The sequence below is a fragment of the Lytechinus variegatus genome, chromosome 2, assembly GCF_018143015.1.
Source record: "Lytechinus variegatus isolate NC3 chromosome 2, Lvar_3.0, whole genome shotgun sequence".
Classification (NCBI taxonomy): Eukaryota; Metazoa; Echinodermata; class Echinoidea; order Temnopleuroida; family Toxopneustidae; genus Lytechinus; species Lytechinus variegatus.
In genome coordinates this window covers 56,701,827-56,725,386 of record NC_054741.1, presented here as the reverse complement: position 1 = coordinate 56,725,386, position 23,560 = coordinate 56,701,827, and the positions used below count along the sequence as shown (strand labels likewise).

Sequence of the window (23,560 nt, the reverse complement as noted above, 5' to 3'; positions counted from 1 at the left end):
AATAATGATCCTTGTACAAACTAGTAGAAATAGCATCATGGGTGACGTACGGCAGAGAGCAGATATGAAGTTTTGTCCTGCAACATTAGCATCTCAAGAGATTCTGGCAGCTCGCAATGAGAGGTAATTAATAATAATACGGGAATTCATCTTTGTTGAAGTTGATATACATGCAGCTCTAATGATGGCCTTCACTTCATCATCATCCCTCTGCTGTTTGGAAATGCTCTCAGATGATGCTAGCTGTGACATGAGAGTTAGACCTATCCTACCCATTTTCAGAAGATTCTTGTACAAATCTTTGCATTTTGGCACCAAGATCACTAACCTGTGGTTTTTTATCTCAGTGATACCATTATTATTATCTAATGTCAAAAAGGACATTGACATTTGTCTTTGAATTTTAAGGGTGAATGTGCATTGTCGATACTTAATTTCATTTTATTTGATCTTCCTGTAAGAATCTGTGTATTCTGACACCAAGAACACCAACCTGCGCCGTTTTATCTTCGAGATACCAGTATATAATATGGTATATAATGTATAAAAAGTCATTGACCTTTGGCCTTAAATTTTATGGGTGAATATGCATTCTATGTCCTTAATTTTATTTTATTTGATCTTCTGATCAGAATCTGTGCATTTTGACACCATGATCACCAACCTGTGCCTTTTCATCTCAGAGATACCATTATACAGTATGATATATATAATGTAAAAAGGTCATTGACCTTTTGAAAGCTTTGACCTTGAATTTTATTGGTGAATATCCATTCTAGGTACTCACATTCATTCTATTTTACCTTCTTGTAAGAATCTGTACATTTTGACACCATTATCACCAACCTGCGCCTTTCCATCTCAGAGATATCATTATACGGTATATATGAAAAGGTCATTGACCTTTGACCTTGAAAAAAACCACTTTCCCCAACCCGTATTCCTCCTAACTTTTTTTGGTAAATGTTGACACCCATACCTACTCAAATCAGTTGAAAAACCATTTCCAATAATTTTATTCCAGATTGACTATTTTGAGGTCTAATTTAGGGATACTAATAGGGAAAGTGTTGAGATCAGAGATGAATAGAGAACGTGATCCTGTCATGGTAAAAAAATTATTTGTTTCTAAAAGCCGTATGACATCATGAATTAAATTTTTCATGATTTTATTCAAAGATGTCATCAATTTAGATTACCTGATCGTTGATATTTGTTAACTTAATTATGTAGACAAGATCTGCCTTGGCGCTATACACGTATATATCTCCTACAATAGCGAGTTTTGAAATTGTCCGTCACATGACGATGGAAAATTGGAAAGTCTTTGTAATAAAATGGCGAACCAGAACCGCTATTTCGTTGTAAGTTTCGGAGCTGATGGGAAAAATGCAAATGTGACGTGTGTCCAGAGTCCAGGACGAAACTGCTGTATTGATTCATCAATATTCGACAAAGACTTCTTGATTGTGCTTTGTCACGAAGGGCATTTGTCAATACATTTTCTATGTTCTTGAATCCGACGGGTGTCGTGGAAGCGAAAACTCATTAATAACTAAAAAAATATGATAGTATTGATAATAATTACAGCTGGATTTATTAAGCGCTTTTTTCCTCAGGATACAAGCGCTTCTATTATCACCCCGGGTTTAGCTCGACCTACACCATCACCGGCGATACGTGCATGCAAGGAGCGATTCCTCCCGGATTCACCTCACCTGGGTCGAGTCCTGCACAGTGTGGATAAATTTCTTGCTGAAGGGAAACACGCCAATGCTAGGATTCGAACCCACGACCCACTGTTTAAAAGGCGAAAGTTAGTACCACTAGACCACGACGCACCCACAATTAGGGGGCTGTAATAATATTTGGATAATATATTATCTGGATATTGTCATTTCAACAACTTTTGTTTATGTGTCTATATAGGGACCTTCAAACAGTTTGTTGTGGGGTTTTTTCGTCTTGGATGGGGTTTCTACATGGAGAGACCACTCATTAAAATTTCAAAAAAATTGTGAGATTTAAATCATTGTTATAAAAAAATCATGTCGCATTATGTGGCATAGGCCTAGTTGTTTTTAAATGCATTTTACGAATTTGATAAGATCAAATTTCAAGCTGACTGACTGTTAAATCTATCAATGTGAGATTTATTTCATATCGAACCGTCTTGGTAATGCTTAAAAGTTGTTAAACATCATGCATTTCAATCGAAAATTAGAGAAAAATTCAAGAGCCACTACATGAATAATATCCGTTGTAAAGGCTTTAGTTGAACAGTACAATTCTCTTTGTAGTGTGAGATGTTTAACTGCTTTATATCGCAGATAAGATTTGATCAAGTACGGCGACCGATGGATGGGGAGCATACTTACCTGGCGCAGGGGTCGCATTGATCAAGAAGGATGCACCCCCAGGGCGAGGCTTGCCATTGCACTCCGGCTTGCTGAACCTTGCGATTCCCCCAAACGTGGGGAACTCGGGCGTACAATTTATGATAGCGGAGATCTGCGTTCGCGCTATCTCCTACAATTCAACTAATGCAAAGAAAGAAAACAAAAGCCAACCGAAATAATTTCATGCTGGAATGTATGGAGTAATCCCTTCAAAAACTATTGCTCAAATGAACCTTATCATGCTTTTTATGACATATGGTTGAATTTTCAACCCAACTTGTGTCTTTAGGGGGTTAGGATTTTTATTCCTTTCTAGTAAAATTCTCAGACTAAAATGAGTGTCACATTCCTGTAAATTTTGGCCAATTGTACAAGCGAAATGTGTTTCCAAATAATATTTGCTAATTTAGAAAAAACAAATCCGACTTCTTAGTGGCTTGCTCACTTTGCTTGGTCGCAGGTTTCCGATAAAAGCAGATTTAAAACAGTTTTCTTAATGACACATAATCTGTAAAAATAACTTTTAAGGTAATCTTTCTAAACGATGCATATTTCAACTTGGCATACTTCTAAAAATATTGGTTCGCTGTTGCTTAGTTTTCCGTCTGACCATTGGTTACTTGTCAAAAGTTGCATTATGATTCTCAACTAAAAAAACAAACGACTCGTTTAAAGCGTCAGCTTTTACCAACCACTACTTTCGTCACCGATCTTTAAAAAAGGGGGAAAAATAATCAGGGTGCATGGTCATTTCCAATGGGTGGCGTCCAGGCTAATGACTACTCATTTAATGTCTGAACTAGTTTCAACTTTGTGGCATATTTTCTTTTTTTTCGCTTGATATGAAAATAAACAATCATTTTAACTTTATAGAGATATTAAGCCTCACATTTCATTCTAAAATGAGACGAAAGCTTTCGGGTCTACTACCAACTAGAGCCCATGGAACGAGATATTAAAGAGAGCAAAGTATAATTTTGCCCAAGTAAGACGACGACCAATAAAAGAAAGGTTGACCCGATAACAGGATGCGAGTAAGCTGACGCTTTTGTCATTATAATCTGCAACGTCAGTAAAGTTATTGTGAAGTTCATGAATATTCACATCCTTACTTCTTCACATCTTACGTGCAATTTTATACTTGTTATTACGTTTAAATTATAGAATTACATGGATACGTCATTAATGTTGCTCCAGAGAGCGGCACAGAGATTTGAGGTTTCTTTCTCTCAAAACTTGCCAAAATTGTACAGATTCATAAAATCATGTGTTCTCTTTGTAGTGTGAGATGTTTAACTGCTTTATATCGCAGATAAGATTTGATCAAGTACGGCGACCGATGGATGGGGAGCATACTTACCTGGCGCAGGGGTCGCATTGATCAAGAAGGATGCACCCCCAGGGCGAGGCTTGCCATTGCACTCCGGCTTGCTGAACCTTGCGATTCCCCCAAACGTGGGGAACTCGGGCGTACAATTTATGGTAGCGGAGATCTGCGTTCGCGCTATCTCCTACAATTCAACTAATGCAAAGAAAGAAAACAAAAGCCACCCGAAATAATTTCATGCTGGAATGTATGGAGTAATCCCTTCAAAAACTATTGCTCAATTGGACCTTATCATGCTTTTTATGACATATGGTTGAATTTTCAACCCAACTTGTGTCTTTAGGGGGTTAGGATTTTTTATTCCTTTCTAGTAAAAAACTCAGACTAAAATGAGTGTCACATTCCTGTAAATTTTGGCCAATTGTACAAGCGAAATGTGTTTCCAAATAATATTTGCTAATTTAGAAAAAACAAATCCGACTTCTTAGTGGCTTGCTCACTTTGCTTGGTCGCAGGTTTCCGATAAAAGCAGATTTAAAACAGTTTTCTTAATGACACATAATCTGTAAAAATAACTTTTAAGGTAATCTTTCTAAACGATGCATATTTCAACTTGGCATACTTCTAAAAATATTGGTTCGCTGTTGCTTAGTTTTCCGTCTGACCATTGGTTACTTGTCAAAAGTTGCATATGATTCTCAACTAAAAAAACAAACGACTCGTTTAAAGCGTCAGCTTTTACCAACCACTACTTTCGTCACCGATCTTTAAAAAAGGGGGAAAAATAATCAGGGTGCATGGTCATTTCCAATGGGTGGCGTCCAGGCTAATGACTACTCATTTAATGTCTGAACTAGTTTCAACTTTGTGGCATATTTTCTCTTTTTTTTCGCTTGATATGAAAATAAACAATCATTTTAACTTTATCGAGATATTAAGCCTCACATTTCATTCTAAAATGAGACGAAAGCTTTCGGGTCTACTACCAACTAGAGCCCATGGAACGAGATATTAAAGAGAGCAAAGTATAATTTTGCCCAAGTAAGACGACGACCGATAAAAGAAAGGTTGACCCGATAACAGGATGCGAGTAAGCTGACGCTTTTGTCATTATAATCTGCAACGTCAGTAAAGTTATTGTGAAGTTCATGAATATTCACATCCTTACTTCTTCACATCTTACGTGCAATTTTGTACTTGTTATTACGTTTAAATTATAGAATTACATGGATACGTCATTAATGTTGCTCCAGAGAGCGGCACAGAGATTTGAGGATTCTTTCTCTCAAAACTTGCCAAAATTGTACAGATTCATAAAATCATGTGACTGTGTTCTCTTTGTAGTGTGAGATGTTTAACTGCTTTATATCGCAGATAAGATTTGATCAAGTACGGCGACCGATGGATGGGGAGCATACTTACCTGGCGCAGGGGTCGCATTGATCAAGAAGGATGCACCCCCAGGGCGAGGCTTGCCATTGCACTCCGGCTTGCTGAACCTTGCGATTCCCCCAAACGTGGGGAACTCGGGCGTACAATTTATGGTAGCGGAGATCTGCGTTCGCGCTATCTCCTACAATTCAACTAATGCAAAGAAAGAAAACAAAAGCCACCTGAAATAATATCATGCTGGAATGTATGGAGTAATCCCTTCAAAAACTATTGCTCAATTGGACCTTATCATGCTTTTTATGACATATGGTTGAATTTTCAACCCAACTTGTGTCTTTAGGGGGTTAGGATTTTTATTCCTTTCTAGTAAAAAACTCAGACTAAAATGAGTGTCACATTCCTGTAAATTTTGGCCAATTGTACAAGCGAAATGTGTTTCCAAATAATATTTGCTAATTTAGAAAAAAACAAATCCGACTTCTTAGTGGCTTGCTCACTTTGCTTGGTCGCAGGTTTCCGATAAAAGCAGATTTAAAACAGTTTTCTTAATGACACATAATCTGTAAAAATAACTTTTAAGGTAATCTTTCTAAACGATGCATATTTCAACTTGGCATACTTCTAAAAATATTGGTTCGCTGTTGCTTAGTTTTCCGTCTGACCATTGGTTACTTGTCAAAAGTTGCATTATGATTCTCAACTAAAAAAACAAACGACTCGTTTAAAGCGTCAGCTTTTACCAACCACTACTTTCGTCACCGATCTTTAAAAAAGGGGGAAAAATAATCAGGGTGCATGGTCATTTCCAATGGGTGGCGTCCAGGCTAATGACTACTCATTTAATGTCTGAACTAGTTTCAACTTTGTGGCATATTTTCTCTTTTTTTTCGCTTGATATGAAAATAAACAATCATTTTAACTTTATCGAGATATTAAGCCTCACATTTCATTCTAAAATGAGACGAAAGCTTTCGGGTCTACTACCAACTAGAGCCCATGGAACGAGATATTAAAGAGAGCAAAGTATAATTTTGCCCAAGTAAGACGACGACCAATAAAAGAAAGGTTGACCCGATAACAGGATGCGAGTAAGCTGACGCTTTTGTCATTATAATCTGCAACGTCAGTAAAGTTATTGTGAAGTTCATGAATATTCACCTGCTTACTTCTTCACATCTTACGTGCAATTTTGTACTTGTTATTACGTTTAAATTATAGGAATTACATGGATACGTCATTAATGTTGCTCCAGAGAGCGGCACAGAGATTTGAGGTTTCTTTCTCTCAAAAATTGCCAAAATTGTACAAATTCATAAAATCATGTGACTGTTTTCTCTTTGTAGTGTGAGATGTTTAACTGCTTTATATCGCAGATAAGATTTGATCAAGTACGGAGACCGATGGATGGGTAGCATACTTACCTGGCGCAGGGGTCGCATTGATCAAGAAGGATGCACCCCCAGGGCGAGGCTTGCCATTGCACTCCGGCTTGCTGAACCTTGCGATTCCCCCAAACGTGGGGAACTCGGGCGTACAATTTATGGTAGCGGAGATCTGCGTTCGCGCTATCTCCTACAATTCAACTAATGCAAAGAAAGAAAACAAAAGCCACCCGAAATAATTTCATGCTGGAATGTATGGAGTAATCCCTTCAAAAACTATTGCTCAATTGGACCTTATCATGCTTTTTATGACATATGGTTGAATTTTCAACCCAACTTGTGTCTTTAGGGGGTTAGGATTTTTATTCCTTTCTAGTAAAAAACTCAGACTAAAATGAGTGTCACATTCCTGTAAATTTTGGCCAATTGTACAAGCGAAATGTGTTTCCAAATAATATTTGCTAATTTAGAAAAAACAAATCCGACTTCTTAGTGGCTTGCTCACTTTGCTTGGTCGCAGGTTTCCGATAAAAGCAGATTTAAAACAGTTTTCTTAATGACACATAATCTGTAAAAATAACTTTTAAGGTAATCTTTCTAAACGATGCATATTTCAACTTGGCATACTTCTAAAAATATTGGTTCGCTGTTGCTTAGTTTTCCGTCTGACCATTGGTTACTTGTCAAAAGTTGCATTATGATTCTCAACTAAAAAAAACAAACGACTCGTTTAAAGCGTCAGCTTTTACCAACCACTACTTTCGTCACCGATCTTTAAAAAAGGGGTAAAAATAATCAGGGTGCATGATCATTTCCAATGGGTAGCATCCAGGCTAATGACTACTCATTTAATGTCTGAATTAGTTTCAACTTTGTGGCATATTTTTCTTTTTTTTCGCTTGATATGAAAATAAACAATCATTTTAACTTTATAGAGATATTAAGCCTCACATTTCATTCTAAAATGAGACGAAAGCTTTCGGGTCTACTACCAACTAGAGCCCATGGAACGAGATATTAAAGAGAGCAAAGTATAATTTTGCCAAAGTAAGACGACGACCAATAAAAGAAAGGTTGACCCGATAACAGGATGCGAGTAAGCTGACGCTTTTGTCATTATAATCTGCAACGTCAGTAAAGTTATTGTGAAGTTCATGAATATTCACATCCTTACTTCTTCACATCTTACGTGCAATTTTGTACTTGTTATTACGTTTAAATTATAGAATTACATGGATACGTCATTAATGTTGCTCCAGAGAGCGGCACAGAGATTTGAGGTTTCTTTCTCTCAAAAATTGCCAAGATTGTACAAATTCATAAAATCATGTGACTGTGTTCTCTTTGTATTGTGAGATGTTTAACTGCTTTATATCGCAGATAAGATTTGATCAAGTACGGCGACCGATGGATGGGGAGCATACTTACCTGGCGCAGGGGTCGCATTGATCAAGAAGGATGCACCCCCAGGGCGAGGCTTGCCATTGCACTCCGGCTTGCTGAACCTTGCGATTCCCCCAAACGTGGGGAACTCGGGCGTACAATTTATGGTAGCGGAGATCTGCGTTCGCGCTATCTCCTACAATTCAACTAATGCAAAGAAAGAAAACAAAAGCCACCCGAAATAATTTCATGCTGGAATGTATGGAGTAATCCCTTCAAAAACTATTGCTCAATTGGACCTTATCATGCTTTTTATGACATATGGTTGAATTTTCAACCCAACTTGTGTCTTTAGGGGGTTAGGACTTTTATTCCTTTCTAGTAAAAAACTCAGACTAAAATGAGTGTCACATTCCTGTAAATTTTGGCCAATTGTACAAGCGAAATGTGTTTCCAAATAATATTTGCTAATTTAGAAAAAACAAATCCGACTTCTTAGTGGCTTGCTCACTTTGCTTGGTCGCAGGTTTCCGATAAAAACAGATTTAAAACAGTTTTCTTAATGACACATAATCTGTAAAAATAACTTTTAAGGTAATCTTTCTAAACGATGCATATTTCAACTTGGCATACTTCTAAAAATATTGGTTCGCTGTTGCTTAGTTTTCCGTCTGACCATTGGTTACTTGTCAAAAGTTGCATTATGATTCTCAACTAAAAAAAAACAAACGACTCGTTTAAAGCGTCAGCTTTTACCAACCACTACTTTCGTCACCGATCTTTAAAAAAGGGGGAAAAATAATCAGGGTGCATGGTCATTTCCAATGGGTGGCGTCCAGGCTAATGACTACTCATTTAATGTCTGAACTAGTTTCAACTTTGTGGCATATTTTCTTTTTTTTCGCTTGATATGAAAATAAACAATCATTTTAACTTTATAGAGATATTAAGCCTCACATTTCATTCTAAAATGAGACGAAAGCTTTCGGTCTACTACCAACTAGAGCCCATGGAACGAGATATTAAAGAGAGCAAAGTATAATTTTGCCCAAGTAAGACGACGACCAATAAAAGAAAGGTTGACCCGATAACAGGATGCGAGTAAGCTGACGCTTTTGTCATTATAATCTGCAACGTCAGTAAAGTTATTGTGAAGTTCATGAATATTCACATCCTTACTTCTTCACATCTTACGTGCAATTTTGTACTTGTTATTACGTTTAAATTATAGAATTACATGGATACGTCATTAATGTTGCTCCAGAGAGCGGCACAGAGATTTGAGGTTTCTTTCTCTCAAAACTTGCCAAAATTGTACAAATTCATAAAATCATGTGACTGTGTTCTCTTTGTAGTGTGAGATGTTTAACTGCTTTATATCGCAGATAAGATTTGATCAAGTACGGCGACCGATGGATGGGGAGCATACTTACCTGGCCTAGGGGTGGCATTGATCAAGAAGGATGCACCCCCAGGGCGAGGCTTGCCATTGCACTCCGGCTTGCTGAACCTTGCGATTCCCCCAAACGTGGGGAACTCGGGCGTACAATTTATGGTAGCGGAGATCTGCGTTCGCGCTATCTCCTACAATTCAACTAATGCAAAGAAAGAAAACAAAAGCCACCCGAAATAATTTCATGCTGGAATGTATGGAGTAATCCCTTCAAAAACTATTGCTCAATGGACCTTATCATGCTTTTTATGACATATGGTTGAATTTTCAACCCAACTTGTGTCTTTAGGGGTTAGGATTTTTATTCCTTTCTAGTAAAAAACTCAGACTAAAATGAGTGTCACATTCCTGTAAATTTTGGCCAATTGTACAAGCGAAATGTGTTTCCAAATAATATTTGCTAATTTAGAAAAAACAAATCCGACTTCTTAGTGGCTTGCTCACTTTGCTTGGTCGCAGGTTTCCGATAAAAGCAGATTTAAAACAGTTTTCTTAATGACACATAATCTGTAAAAATAACTTTTAAGGTAATCTTTCTAAACGATGCATATTTCAACTTGGCATACTTCTAAAAATATTGGTTGCTGTTGCTTAGTTTTCGTCTGACCATTGGTTACTTGTCAAAAGTTGCATTATGATTCTCAACTAAAAAAACAAACGACTCGTTTAAAGCGTCAGCTTTTACCAACCACTACTTTCGTCACCGATCTTTAAAAAAGGGGGAAAAATAATCAGGGTGCATGGTCATTTCCAATGGGTGGCGTCCAGGCTAATGACTACTCATTTAATGTCTGAACTAGTTTCAACTTTGTGGCATATTTTCTCTTTTTTTCGCTTGATATGAAAATAAACAATCATTTTAACTTTATAGAGATATTAAGCCTCACATTTCATTCTAAAATGAGACGAAAGCTTTCGGGTCTACTACCAACTAGAGCCCATGGAACGAGATATTAAAGAGAGCAAAGTATAATTTTGCCCAAGTAAGACGACGACCAATAAAAGAAAGGTTGACCCGATAACAGGATGCGAGTAAGCTGACGCTTTTGTCATTATAATTCAGATTCAGATTCAGATTCAGATTTTATTTCCAACAGAAATAGCAAAATACAAATCATTTCATACATTTTAACAAATATTACAATACATTATGATAATAACATATAAAAAAAATACAAAATATTTTATAGAAAAATTATAATACTTGGAAAGAAAAGTATCTGTGGAAAGGGGGATTCACTCAAAAGCATGCTTGTATAATGTGAACCCCCTAAAGGAAGAGAATAGAGGAGAGAGAGAGAGAGAGACGCAATGGTTGCTATTTGCCTACGAAGATTTACAGAATAGATGAAAAGAACAGGATAACTCACAGAACAAGGACAAAACGAAGAAATAATAAAAGAAAAAAGGAAAACAAAAACAGGACGACAAAAGTAGAATAAACGTAAAAAATAGAATCAGGACAAATTACGACCGAAAAAGAGGGATAAAACAAAATGATAAAGACAAAAACATAACTTGAAGTCTGAGAGGAGATGATACAAGGGGAATTGTAATGAGACCTCGGTAGGATTGAAGTAAGAAGTTTTTCAGGTTTCTTTTTAAATGGAATGTATGGAAGGGCTTTTTTTTATGTTAATGTCGAGGGAGTTCCAAAATCTAGGACCATCGAAATAAATGTACTCTTTGCCAATAAAGTTCTAAAACGGGGTAAATGAAATTCGTTTAGATTGCTAGTAGGGTAATTATGAAAAGACCGATTTAAGAGGAAACATAGAATCAAATACACGTTTGGAAGTGTGTTTTGTCAAAATTAAACATAAATGTCCTAAATGAAATAAGTATAGGTCGCTTATCTCAGCAATTTGCTATCAAAAATAGTGGGTCAGTGTGTGAACGAAAAGCTGAATTATGAATAACACGAAGGGACTTCTTTTTTGCAGTAATAACAGTCTATCTAAAATGGTTTGGTGGGTGCTGCCCAGGCAAGTATCATAATTCAAGTAAGGCAAGATCAGGGAAGAATATTGGCATTAAAAGTGATGACGACGAAAAATGATATTTAAGTTTATTGATAATGCCAATATTTCGCGATATAATTTACATATACAATCTATGTGGTATTTACAGGAAAGCTTATTATCAACGTAAACACCGAGAAATTTAATGAATGTTGACACTTTCTAAATTAGTTGTCATCTAAAACAATGCATGGGAAGTGTATCAATGGAATTGCTAAAATAGCATTTATTTTTAGTTTTAAGTAGATTTAAGAGAATTTGTTGGATCTAATCCATTGTGTGACTTTTAAAAGTTCATTATACAGTATTACTAAGGTATAGGATTTTTATGGGATAAAAATATATTAGGAATCGTCTGCAAAAAGAATGAAAGAAAGGATATCAGATGATTTACAAAAGTCATTAATATAAATGTAAATAATTAAAGGGCATAACAGACTGCCTTGCGGGACTCCACAATTAATGTATTGATGTTGGAATGATGACCATTCAAAGATACAAATTGACGTCTGTGGACAAGTTGCTTTGACCACTCCAAGGCCTTTCCCGGGCGCACACCATAATGAGAAAGTTTATGTATAATATCATGGTTAATGGTGTCGAAGCCTTGGAGAAGTCAGAAAAATGCCGACTAAATGTGAGCAATTATCAAAAGCGTGGCACTATCAACGAAATTCAATAGTGATGTTCTGTGTTGTGTTTTTCTCTAATCAATGAAAGTTAAGAAAAATATTGTGAGATTTTAAAAAAATTAATTGTTTTGCTATAAACCACTTTTTTTATAAAATCTTTGACAAGGATGATAATAAAGAAATTGGGCGATAATTACTGACACTTAAACTTGTCACCCTATTGTACAATGGAATGACCTTTGGCATTTTCTGCGATCAGGGACTTGACCGGAGGTTAGAGAAAGGTTAATAAAAATATATGTCAAAGGATCGATAATTCAGATATTATACCTTTTAAAATAAAGTTATTGACATCATCATAACCAGGACTTTTTTTTATTATTCAAATTAGTACAACGTCAGTAATAATCTTTTTTGACTACGGGAGTGAAAAATATTGAACTAGAATTAGGTGTAGCTAGGTTTAATCATGAAAGTGTTTTGTTGAAGGGGGGGATGTCTCGAGCTAGGTTAGTTCCTATAGATGAAAAATAGTCATTTAAAATATTAAGCTATAATTTTCAGGATCACAATAATATCACCGTTAGACCTAATTTCAGTTATATCGGACTTGTTACTGGATAAATTCATGGCTTGTTTAAGAACTTTTCATGTGTTTTGATGTCGTGTTGATACAGAATTATTTGATCAGTTAAAATATCTTTTCTTTGCCAAACGTATTGTTTTAGTTAAAGTATTTCATTATATGTGTGCAACGTCAGTAAAGTTATTGTGAAGTTCATGAATATTCCCTGCTTACTTCTTCACATCTTACGTGCAATTTTGTACTTGTTATTACGTTTAAATTATAGAATTACATGGATACGTCATTAATGTTGCTCCAGAGAGCGGCACAGAGATTTGAGGTTTCTTTCTCTCAAAAATTGCCAAAATTGTACAAATTCATAAAATCATGTGACTGTGTTCTCTTTGTATGTGTGAGATGTTTAACTGCTTTATATCGCAGATAAGATTTGATCAAGTACGGCGACCGATGGATGGGGAGCATACTTACCTGGCGCGGGGGTCGCATTGATCAAGAAGGATGCACCCCAGGGCGAGGCTTGCCATTGCACTCGGCTTGCTGAACCTTGCGATTCCCCAAACGTGGCGAACTCGGGCGTACAATTTATGGTAGCGGAGATCTGCGTTCGCGCTATCTCCTACAATTCAACTAATGCAAAGAAAGAAAACAAAAGCCACCCGAAATAATTTCATGCTGGAATGTATGGAGTAATCCTTCAAAAACTATTGCTCAATTGGACCTTATCAGGCTTTTTATGACATATGGTTGAATTTTCAACCCAACTTGTGTCTTTAGGGGGTTAGGATTTTTATTCCTTTCTAGTAAAAAACTCAGACTAAAATGAGTGTCACATTCCTGTAAATTTTGGCCAATTGTACAAGCGAAATGTGTTTCCAAATAATATTTGCTAATTTAGAAAAAACAAATCCGACTTCTTAGTGGCTTGCTCACTTTGCTTGGTCGCAGGTTTCCGATAAAAGCAGATTTAAAACAGTTTTCTTAATGACACATAATCTGTAAAAATAACTTTTAAGGTAATCTTTCTAAACGATGCATATTTCAACTTGGCATACTTCTAGAAATATTGCTTTGCTGTTGCTTAGTTTTCGTCTGACCATTGGTTACTTGTCAAAAGTTGCATTATGATTCTCAACTAAAAAAACAAACGACTCGTTTAAAGCGTCAGCTTTTACCAACCACTACTTTCGTCACCGATCTTTAAAAAAGGGGGAAAATAATCAGGGTGCATGGTCATTTCCAATGGGTGGCGTCCAGGCTAATGACTACTCATTTAATGTCTGAACTAGTTTCAACTTTGTGGCATATTTTCTTTTTTTTTCGCTTGATATGAAAATAAACAATCATTTTAACTTTATAGAGATATTAAGCCTCACATTTCATTCTAAAATGAGACGAAAGCTTTCGGGTCTACTACCAACTAGAGCCCATGGAACGAGATATTAAAGAGAGCAAAGTATAATTTTGCCAAAGTAAGACGACGACCAATAAAAGAAAGGTTGACCCGATAACAGGATGCGAGTAAGCTGACGCTTTTGTCATTATAATCTGCAACATCAGTAAAGTTATTGTGAAGTTCATGAATATTCACCTGCTTACTTCTTCACATCTTACGTGCAATTTTGTACTTGTTATTACGTTTAATTATAGAATTACATGGATACGTCATTAATGTTGCTCCAGAGAGCGGCACAGAGATTTGAGGTTTCTTTCTCTCAAAAAATGCCAAAATTGTACAAATTCATAAAATCATGTGACTGTTTTCTCTTTGTAGTGTGAGATGTTTAACTGCTTTATATCGCAGATAAGATTTGATCAAGTACGGCGACCGATGGATGGGGAGCATACTTACCTGGCGCAGGGGTCGCATTGATCAAGAAGGATGCACCCAGGGCGAGGCTTGCCATTGCACTCCGGCTTGCTGAACCTTGCGATTCCCCCAAACGTGGGGAACTCGGGCGTACAATTTATGGTAGCGGAGATCTGCGTTCGCGCTATCTCCTACAATTCAACTAATGCAAAGAAAGAAAACAAAAGCCACCCGAAATAATTTCATGCTGGAATGTATGGAGTAATCCCTTCAAAAACTATTGCTCAATTGGACCTTATCATGCTTTTTATGACATATGGTTGAATTTTCAACCCAACTTGTGTCTTTAGGGGGTTAGGATTTTTATTCCTTTCTAGTAAAAAACTCAGACTAAAATGAGTGTCACATTCCTGTAAATTTTGGCCAATTGTACAAGCGAAATGTGTTTCCAAATAATATTTGCTAATTTAGAAAAAAACAAATCCGACTTCTTAGTGGCTTGCTCACTTTGCTTGGTCGCAGGTTTCCGATAAAAGCAGATTTAAAACAGTTTTCTTAATGACACATAATCTGTAAAAATAACTTTTAAGGTAATCTTTCTAAACGATACATATTTCAACTTGCATACTTCTAGAAAATATTGGTTTGCTGTTGCTTGTTTTCCGTCTGACCATTGGTTACTTGTCAAAAGTTGCATTATGATTCTCAACTAAAAAAAAAAACAAACGACTCGTTTAAAGCGTCAGCTTTTACCAACCACTACTTTCGTCACCGATCTTTAAAAAAGGGGGAAAAATAATCAGGGTGCATGGTCATTTCCAATGGGTGGCGTCCAGGCTAATGACTACTCATTTAATGTCTGAACTAGTTTCAACTTTGTGGCATATTTTCTCTTTTTTTCGCTTGATATGAAAATAAACAATCATTTTAACTTTATAGAGATATTAAGCCTCACATTTCATTCTAAAATGAGACGAAAGCTTTCGGGTCTACTACCAACTAGAGCCCATGGAACGAGATATTAAAGAGAGCAAAGTATAATTTGACCAAGTAAGACGACGACCAATAAAAGAAAGGTTGACCCGATAACAGGATGCGAGTAAGCTGACGCTTTTGTCATTATAATCTGCAACGTCAGTAAAGTTATTGTGAAGTTCATGAATATTCACATCCTTACTTCTTCACATCTTACGTGCAATTTTGTACTTGTTATTACGTTTAAATTATAGAATTACATGGATACGTCATTAATGTTGCTCCAGAGAGCGGCACAGAGATTTGAGGTTTCTTTCTCTCAAAAATTGCCAAAATTGTACAAATTCATAAAATCATGTGACTGTTTTCTCTTTGTAGTGTGAGATGTTTAACTGCTTTATATCGCAGATAAGATTTGATCAAGTACGGCGACCGATGGATGGGGAGCATACTTACCTGGCGCAGGGGTCGCATTGATCAAGAAGGATGCACCCCCAGGGCGAGGCTTGCCATTGCACTCCGGCTTGCTGAACCTTGCGATTCCCCCAAACGTGGGGAACTCGGGCGTACAATTTATGGTAGCGGAGATCTGCGTTCGCGCTATCTCCTACAATTCAACTAATGCAAAGAAAGAAAACAAAAGCCACCCGAAATAATTTCATGCTGGAATGTATGGAGTAATCCCTTCAAAAACTATTGCTCAATTGGACCTTATCATGCTTTTTATGACATATGGTTGAATTTTCAACCCAACTTGTGTCTTTAGGGGGTTAGGATTTTTATTCCTTTCTAGTAAAAAACTCAGACTAAAATGAGTGTCACATTCCTGTAAATTTTGGCCAATTGTACAAGCGAAATGTGTTTCCAAATAATATTTGCTAATTTAGAAAAAACAAATCCGACTTCTTAGTGGCTTGCTCACTTTGCTTGGTCGCAGGTTTCCGATAAAAGCAGATTTAAAACAGTTTTCTTAATGACACACAATCTGTAAAAATAACTTTTAAGGTAATCTTTCTAAACGATACATATTTCAACTTGGCATACTTCTAGAAATATTGGTTTGCTGTTGCTTAGTTTTCCGTCTGACCATTGGTTACTTGTCAAAAGTTGCATTATGATTCTCAACTAAAAAAAAAACGACTCGTTTAAAGCGTCAGCTTTTACCAACCACTACTTTCGTCACCGATCTTTAAAAAAGGGGGAAAAATAATCAGGGTGCATGGTCATTTCCAATGGGTGGCGTCCAGGCTAATGACTACTCATTTAATGTCTGAACTAGTTTCAACTTTGTGGCATATTTTCTTTTTTTTCGCTTGATATGAAAATAAACAATCATTTTAACTTTATAGAGATATTAAGCCTCACATTTCATTCTAAAATGAGACGAAAGCTTTCGGGTCTACTACCAACTAGAGCCCATGGAACGAGATATTAAAGAGAGCAAAGTATAATTTTGCCCAAGTAAGACGACGACCAATAAAAGAAAGGTTGACCCGATAACAGGATGCGAGTAAGCTGACGCTTTTGTCATTATAATCTGCAACGTCAGTAAAGTTATTGTGAAGTTCATGAATAATCACCTCCTTACTTCTTCACATCTTACGTGCAATTTTATACTTGTTATTACGTTTAAATTATAGAATTACATGGATACGTCATTAATGTTGCTCCAGAGAGCGGCACAGAGATTTGAGGTTTCTTTCTCTCAAAAATTGCCAAAATTGTACAAATTCATAAAATCATGTGACTGTTTTCTCTTTGTAGTGTGAGATGTTTAACTGCTTTATATCGCAGATAAGATTTGATCAAGTACGGCGACCGATGGATGGGGAGCATACTTACCTGGCGCAGGGGTCGCATTGATCAAGAAGGATGCACCCCCAGGGCGAGGCTTGCCATTGCACTCCGGCTTGCTGAACCTTGCGATTCCCCCAAACGTGGGGAACTCGGGCGTACAATTTATGGTAGCGGAGATCTGCGTTCGCGCTATCTCCTACAATTCAATTAATGCAAAGAAAGAAAATAAAAGCTCCCCGAAAAAATCTGATGGTGACATGAATGGACTAATCCCTTCCAATTTTTGGGGAATTTCAACCTTATCAGGTTTTTCAAACCACTAGTTTCTTTATTTCTTAAGGGGCCATGATTGGCATTCCTTTCAATAAAAGCTCGGGTTTAAATCCGTGTGACAAAAATAGCATACTACTTTAACATCTGCTTCATCTCAACTGCGAAATGTATGTCGAAATAAAACTTTGCTAAGTTTTGAAAGATTCTAATGAGATTTAAAAAAAATGATTTTCCGGCAGATTGGCTCGCTCATTTTACTCGGTCGCAAGTTTCCGATAAAAACCCCCTCCAAATAGTTTTCTCATTGAAACAACGTCATCCAAAATACGTTTCAAGTTAATCCTTCCAATCAATACATATTGTAACTGGGTATATTTTAAAACCTATTGGCCCATCGTTGTTTCTTTTCCATATGAACATTAGTTAGTGGTTAAAAGTTGCATCATGATTCGAAACTAAAAAAAAATAAATGACCCGTTTAAAGCGTCAGCTTGGACCAACCAACATTTTCGTCACCAATCTATAAAAAGGTAAAATATCCAGGTGCATGGTCATTTCCCATGGGTGGAGTCCAGGTTATTGACTACTCATTTAATGTATGAACTAGTTTCGATTTTGTGGTGCATTTTCTCTTTATCCCTTGATATGGAAATAAACAATCATTTTAACTTTATCGAGATATTAAGCCTCACATTTCATTCTAAAATGAGACGAAAGCTTTCGGGTCTACTACCAACTAGAGCCCATGGAACGAGATATTAAAGAGAGCAAAGTATAATTTTGCCCAAGTAAGACGACGACCGATAAAAGAAAGGTTGACCCGATAACAGGATGCGAGTAAGCTGACGCTTTTGTCATTATAATCTGCAACGTCAGTAAAGTTATTGTGAAGTTCATGAATATTCACATCCTTACTTCTTCACATCTTACGTGCAATTTTGTACTTGTTATTACGTTTAAATTATAGAATTACATGGATACGTCATTAATGTTGCTCCAGAGAGCGGCACAGAGATTTGAGGTTTCTTTCTCTCCAAAATTGCCAAAATTGTACAAATTCATAAAATCATGTGACTGTTTTCTCTTTGTAGTGTGAGATGTTTAACTGCTTTATATCGCAGATAAGATTTGATCAAGTACGGCGACCGATGGATGGGGAGCATACTTACCTGGCGCAGGGGTCGCATTGATCAAGAAGGATGCACCCCCAGGGCGAGGCTTGCCATTGCACTCCGGCTTGCTGAACCTTGCGATTCCCCCAAACGTGGGGAACTCGGGCGTACAATTTATGGTAGCGGAGATCTGCGTTCGCGCTATCTCCTACAATTCAACTAATGCAAAGAAAGAAAACAAAAGCCACCTGAAATAATATCATGCTGGAATGTATGGAGTAATCCCTTCAAAAACTATTGCTCAATTGGACCTTATCATGCTTTTTATGACATATGGTTGAATTTTCAACCCAACTTGTGTCTTTAGGGGGTTAGGATTTTTATTCCTTTCTAGTAAAAAACTCAGACTAAAATGAGTGTCACATTCCTGTAAATTTTGGCCAATTGTACAAGCGAAATGTGTTTCCAAATAATATTTGCTAATTTAGAAAAAACAAATCCGACTTCTTAGTGGCTTGCTCACTTTGCTTGGTCGCAGTTTTCCGATAAAAGCAGATTTAAAACAGTTTTCTTAATGACACATAATCTGTAAAAATAACTTTTAAGGTAATCTTTCTAAACGATGCATATTTCAACTTGGCATACTTCTAAAAATATTGGTTCGCTGTTGCTTAGTTTCCGTCTGACCATTGGTTACTTGTCAAAAGTTGCATTATGATTCTCAACTAAAAAAACAAACGACTCGTTTAAAGCGTCAGCTTTTACCAACCACTACTTTCGTCACCGATCTTTAAAAAAGGGGGAAAAATAATCAGGGTGCATGGTCATTTCCAATGGGTGGCGTCCAGGCTAATAACTACTCATTTAATGTCTGAACTAGTTTCAACTTTGTGGCATATTTTCTTTTTTTTTCGCTTGATATGAAAATAAACAATCATTTTAACTTTATAGAGATATTAAGCCTCACATTTCATTCTAAAATGAGACGAAAGCTTTCGGGTCTACTACCAACTAGAGCCCATGGAACGAGATATTAAAGAGAGCAAAGTATAATTTTGCCCAAGTAAGACGACGACCAATAAAAGAAAGGTTGACCCGATAACAGGATGCGAGTAAGCTGACGCTTTTGTCATTATAATCTGCAACGTAAGTAAAGTTATTGTGAAGTTCATGAATATTCACATCCTTACTTCTTCACATCTTACGTGCAATTTTGTACTTGTTATTACGTTTAAATTATAGAATTACATGGATACGTCATTAATGTTGCTCCAGAGAGCGGCACAGAGATTTGAGGTTTCTTTCTCTCAAAACTTGCCAAAATTGTACAAATTCATAAAATCATGTGACTGTGTTTCTTTGTATTGTGAGATGTTTAACTGCTTTATATTGCAGATAAGATTTGATCAAGTACGGCGACCGATGGATGGGGAGCATACTTACCTGGCGCAGGGGTCGCATTGATCAAGAAGGATGCACCCCCAGGGCGAGGCTTGCCATTGCACTCCGGCTTGCTGAACCTTGCGATTCCCCCAAACGTGGGGAACTCGGGCGTACAATTTATGGTAGCGGAGATCTGCGTTCGCGCTATCTCCTACAATTCAACTAATGCAAAGAAAGAAAACAAAAGCCACCCGAAATAATTTCATGCTGGAATGTATGGAGTAATCCCTTCAAAAACTATTGCTCAATTGGACCTTATCATGCTTTTTATGACATATGGTTGAATTTTCAACCCAACTTGTGTCTTTAGGGGGTTAGGATTTTTATTCCTTTCTAGTAAAAAACTCAGACTAAAATGAGTGTCACATTCCTGTAAATTTTGGCCAATAGCTGATCAAGCGAAATGTGTTTCCAAATAATATTTGCTAATTTAGAAAAAACAAATCCGACTTCTTAGTGGCTTGCTCACTTTGCTTGGTCGCAGGTTTCCGATAAAAACAGATTTAAAACAGTTTTCTTAATGACACATAATCTGTAAAAATAACTTTTAAGGTAATCTTTCTAAACGATGCATATTTCAACTTGGCATACTTCTAAAAATATTGGTTCGCTGTTGCTTAGTTTTCCGTCTGACCATTGGTTACTTGTCAAAAGTTGCATTATGATTCTCAACTAAAAAAAACAACGACTCGTTTAAAGCGTCAGCGTTTACCAACCACTACTTTCGTTACCGATCTTTAAAAAAGGGGTAAAAATAATCAGGGTGCATGATCATTTCCAATGGGTGGCGTCAGGCTAATGACTACTCATTTAATGTCTGAACTAGTTTCAACTTTGTGGCATATTTTCTTTTTTTCGCTTGATATGAAAATAAACAATCATTTTAACTTTATAGAGATATTAAGCCTCACATTTCATTCTAAAATGAGACGAAAGCTTTCGGGTCTACTACCAACTAGAGCCCATGGAACGAGATATTAAAGAGAGCAAAGTATAATTTTGCCAAAGTAAGACGACGACCAATAAAAGAAAGGTTGACCCGATAACAGGATGCGAGTAAGCTGACGCTTTTGTCATTATAATCTGCAACGTCAGTAAAGTTATTGTGAAGTTCATGAATATTCACATCCTTACTTCTTCACATCTTACGTGCAATTTTGTACTTGTTATTACGTTTAAATTATAGAATTACATGGATACGTCATTAATGTTGCTCCAGAGAGCGGCACAGAGATTTGAGGTTTCTTTCTCTCAAAATTTGCCAAGATTTTACAGATTCATAAAATCATGTGACTGTGTTTTCTTTGTATTGTGAGATGTTTAACTGCTTTATATCGCAGATAAGATTTGATCAAGTACGGCGACCGATGGATGGGGAGCATACTTACCTGGCGCAGGGGTCGCATTGATCAAGAAGGATGCACCCCCAGGGCGAGGCTTGCCATTGCACTCCGGCTTGCTGAACCTTGCGATTCCCCCAAACGTGGGGAACTCGGGCGTACAATTTATGGTAGCGGAGATCTGCGTTCGCGCTATCTCCTACAATTCAACTAATGCAAAGAAAGAAAACAAAAGCCACCCGAAATAATTTCATGCTGGAATGTATGGAGTAATCCCTTCAAAAACTATTGCTTAATTGGACCTTATCATGCTTTTTATGACATATGGTTGAATTTTTAACCCAACTTGTGTCTTTAGGGGGTTAGGATTTTTATTCCTTTCTAGTAAAAAACTCAGACTAAAATGAGTGTCACATTCCTGTAAATTTTGGCCAATTGTACAAGCGAAATGTGTTTCCAAATAATATTTGCTAATTTAGAAAAAACAAATCCGACTTCTTAGTGGCTTGCTCACTTTGCTTGGTCGCAGGTTTCCGATAAAAGCAGATTTAAAACAGTTTTCTTAATGACACATAATCTGTAAAAATAACTTTTAAGGTAATCTTTCTAAACGATGCATATTTCAACTTGGCATACTTCTAAAATATTGGTTCGCTGTTGCTTAGTTTTCCGTCTGACCATTGGTTACTTGTCAAAAGTTGCATTATGATTCTCAACTAAAAAAACAAACGACTCGTTTAAAGCGTCAGCTTTTACCAACCACTACTTTCGTCACCGATCTTTAAAAAAGGGGGAAAAATAATCAGGGTGCATGGTCATTTCCAATGGGTGGCGTCCAGGCTAATGACTACTCATTTAATGTCTGAACTAGTTTCAACTTTGTGGCATATTTTCTTTTTTTTCGCTTGATATGAAAATAAACAATCATTTTAACTTTATAGAGATATTAAGCCTCACATTTCATTCTAAAATGAGACGAAAGCTTTCGGGTCTACTACCAACTAGAGCCCATGGAACGAGATATTAAAGAGAGCAAAGTATAATTTTGCCCAAGTAAGACGACGACCAATAAAAGAAAGGTTGACCCGATAACAGGATGCGAGTAAGCTGACGCTTTTGTCATTATAATCTGCAACGTCAGTAAAGTTATTGTGAAGTTCATGAATATTCACATGCTTACTTCTTCACATCTTACGTGCAATTTTGCACTTGTTATTACGTTTAGATTATAGAATTACATGGATACGTCATTAATGTTGCTCCAGAGAGCGGCACAGAGATTTGAGGTTTCTTTCTCTCAAAAATTGCCAAGATTGTACAGATTCATAAAATCATGTGACTGTGTTTTCTTTGTATTGTGAGATGTTTAACTGCTTTATATTGCAGATAAGATTTGATCAAGTACGGCGACCGATGGATGGGGAGCATACTTACCTGGCGCAGGGGTCGCATTGATCAAGAAGGATGCACCCCCAGGGCGAGGCTTGCCATTGCACTCCGGCTTGCTGAACCTTGCGATTCCCCCAAACGTGGGGAACTCGGGCGTACAATTTATGGTAGCGGAGATCTGCGTTCGCGCTATCTCCTACAATTCAACTAATGCAAAGAAAGAAAACAAAAGCCACCCGAAATAATTTCATGCTGGAATGTATGGAGTAATCCCTTCAAAAACTATTGCTCAATTGGACCTTATCATGCTTTTTATGACATATGGTTGAATTTTCAACCCAACTTGTGTCTTTAGGGGGTTAGGATTTTTATTCCTTTCTAGTAAAAAACTCAGACTAAAATGAGTGTCACATTCCTGTAAATTTTGGCCAATTGATCAAGCGAAATGTGTTTCCAAATAATATTTGCTAATTTAGAAAAAACAAATCCGACTTCTTAGTGGCTTGCTCACTTTGCTTGGTCGCAGGTTTCCGATAAAAACAGATTTAAAACAGTTTTCTTAATGACACATAATCTGTAAAAATAACTTTTAAGGTAATCTTTCTAAACGATGCATATTTCAACTTGGCATACTTCTAGAAATATTGGTTTGCTGTTGCTTAGTTTTCCGTCTGACCATTGGTTACTTGTCAAAAGTTGCATTATGACTCTCAACTAAAAAAAACAACGACTCGTTTAAAGCGTCAGCGTTTACCAACCACTACTTTCGTTACCGATCTTTAAAAAAGGGGTAAAAATAATCAGGGTGCATGATCATTTCCAATGGGTGGCGTCCAGGCTAATAACTAC

General features: G+C 36.8%; 14 non-coding genes across 14 annotated transcripts; all 14 read left to right on the top strand.

The window, feature by feature from the left end:
• The first annotated feature begins 2,370 nt into the window (after window positions 1–2,370).
• On the top strand, window positions 2,371–2,532 carry LOC121409790. The gene has a single exon (XR_005969224.1). It is a non-coding gene; the product is annotated as a U1 spliceosomal RNA (small nuclear RNA).
• A 1,219-nt stretch (window positions 2,533–3,751) lies between these two features.
• LOC121409776 lies at window positions 3,752–3,913 on the top strand. Its single transcript, XR_005969210.1, has one exon. It is a non-coding gene; the product is annotated as a U1 spliceosomal RNA (small nuclear RNA).
• Window positions 3,914–5,140: 1,227 nt separating this feature from the next.
• On the top strand, window positions 5,141–5,302 carry LOC121409775. The gene has a single exon (XR_005969209.1). It is a non-coding gene; the product is annotated as a U1 spliceosomal RNA (small nuclear RNA).
• Window positions 5,303–6,531: 1,229 nt separating this feature from the next.
• Window positions 6,532–6,693, top strand: LOC121409774. The gene has a single exon (XR_005969208.1). It is a non-coding gene; the product is annotated as a U1 spliceosomal RNA (small nuclear RNA).
• Window positions 6,694–7,920: 1,227 nt separating this feature from the next.
• LOC121409772 lies at window positions 7,921–8,082 on the top strand. The gene has a single exon (XR_005969206.1). It is a non-coding gene; the product is annotated as a U1 spliceosomal RNA (small nuclear RNA).
• Window positions 8,083–9,308: 1,226 nt separating this feature from the next.
• LOC121409797 lies at window positions 9,309–9,470 on the top strand. The gene has a single exon (XR_005969231.1). It is a non-coding gene; the product is annotated as a U1 spliceosomal RNA (small nuclear RNA).
• Window positions 9,471–13,035: 3,565 nt separating this feature from the next.
• LOC121409800 lies at window positions 13,036–13,194 on the top strand. Its single transcript, XR_005969234.1, has one exon. It is a non-coding gene; the product is annotated as a U1 spliceosomal RNA (small nuclear RNA).
• A 1,222-nt stretch (window positions 13,195–14,416) lies between these two features.
• LOC121409798 lies at window positions 14,417–14,576 on the top strand. The gene has a single exon (XR_005969232.1). It is a non-coding gene; the product is annotated as a U1 spliceosomal RNA (small nuclear RNA).
• Window positions 14,577–15,805: 1,229 nt separating this feature from the next.
• On the top strand, window positions 15,806–15,967 carry LOC121409771. Its single transcript, XR_005969205.1, has one exon. It is a non-coding gene; the product is annotated as a U1 spliceosomal RNA (small nuclear RNA).
• A 1,224-nt stretch (window positions 15,968–17,191) lies between these two features.
• LOC121409770 lies at window positions 17,192–17,353 on the top strand. Its single transcript, XR_005969204.1, has one exon. It is a non-coding gene; the product is annotated as a U1 spliceosomal RNA (small nuclear RNA).
• A 1,235-nt stretch (window positions 17,354–18,588) lies between these two features.
• On the top strand, window positions 18,589–18,750 carry LOC121409769. Its single transcript, XR_005969203.1, has one exon. It is a non-coding gene; the product is annotated as a U1 spliceosomal RNA (small nuclear RNA).
• Window positions 18,751–19,974: 1,224 nt separating this feature from the next.
• LOC121409767 lies at window positions 19,975–20,136 on the top strand. Its single transcript, XR_005969202.1, has one exon. It is a non-coding gene; the product is annotated as a U1 spliceosomal RNA (small nuclear RNA).
• Window positions 20,137–21,362: 1,226 nt separating this feature from the next.
• On the top strand, window positions 21,363–21,524 carry LOC121409766. Its single transcript, XR_005969201.1, has one exon. It is a non-coding gene; the product is annotated as a U1 spliceosomal RNA (small nuclear RNA).
• Window positions 21,525–22,748: 1,224 nt separating this feature from the next.
• On the top strand, window positions 22,749–22,910 carry LOC121409765. The gene has a single exon (XR_005969200.1). It is a non-coding gene; the product is annotated as a U1 spliceosomal RNA (small nuclear RNA).
• The last annotated feature ends 650 nt before the right edge of the window (window positions 22,911–23,560 follow it).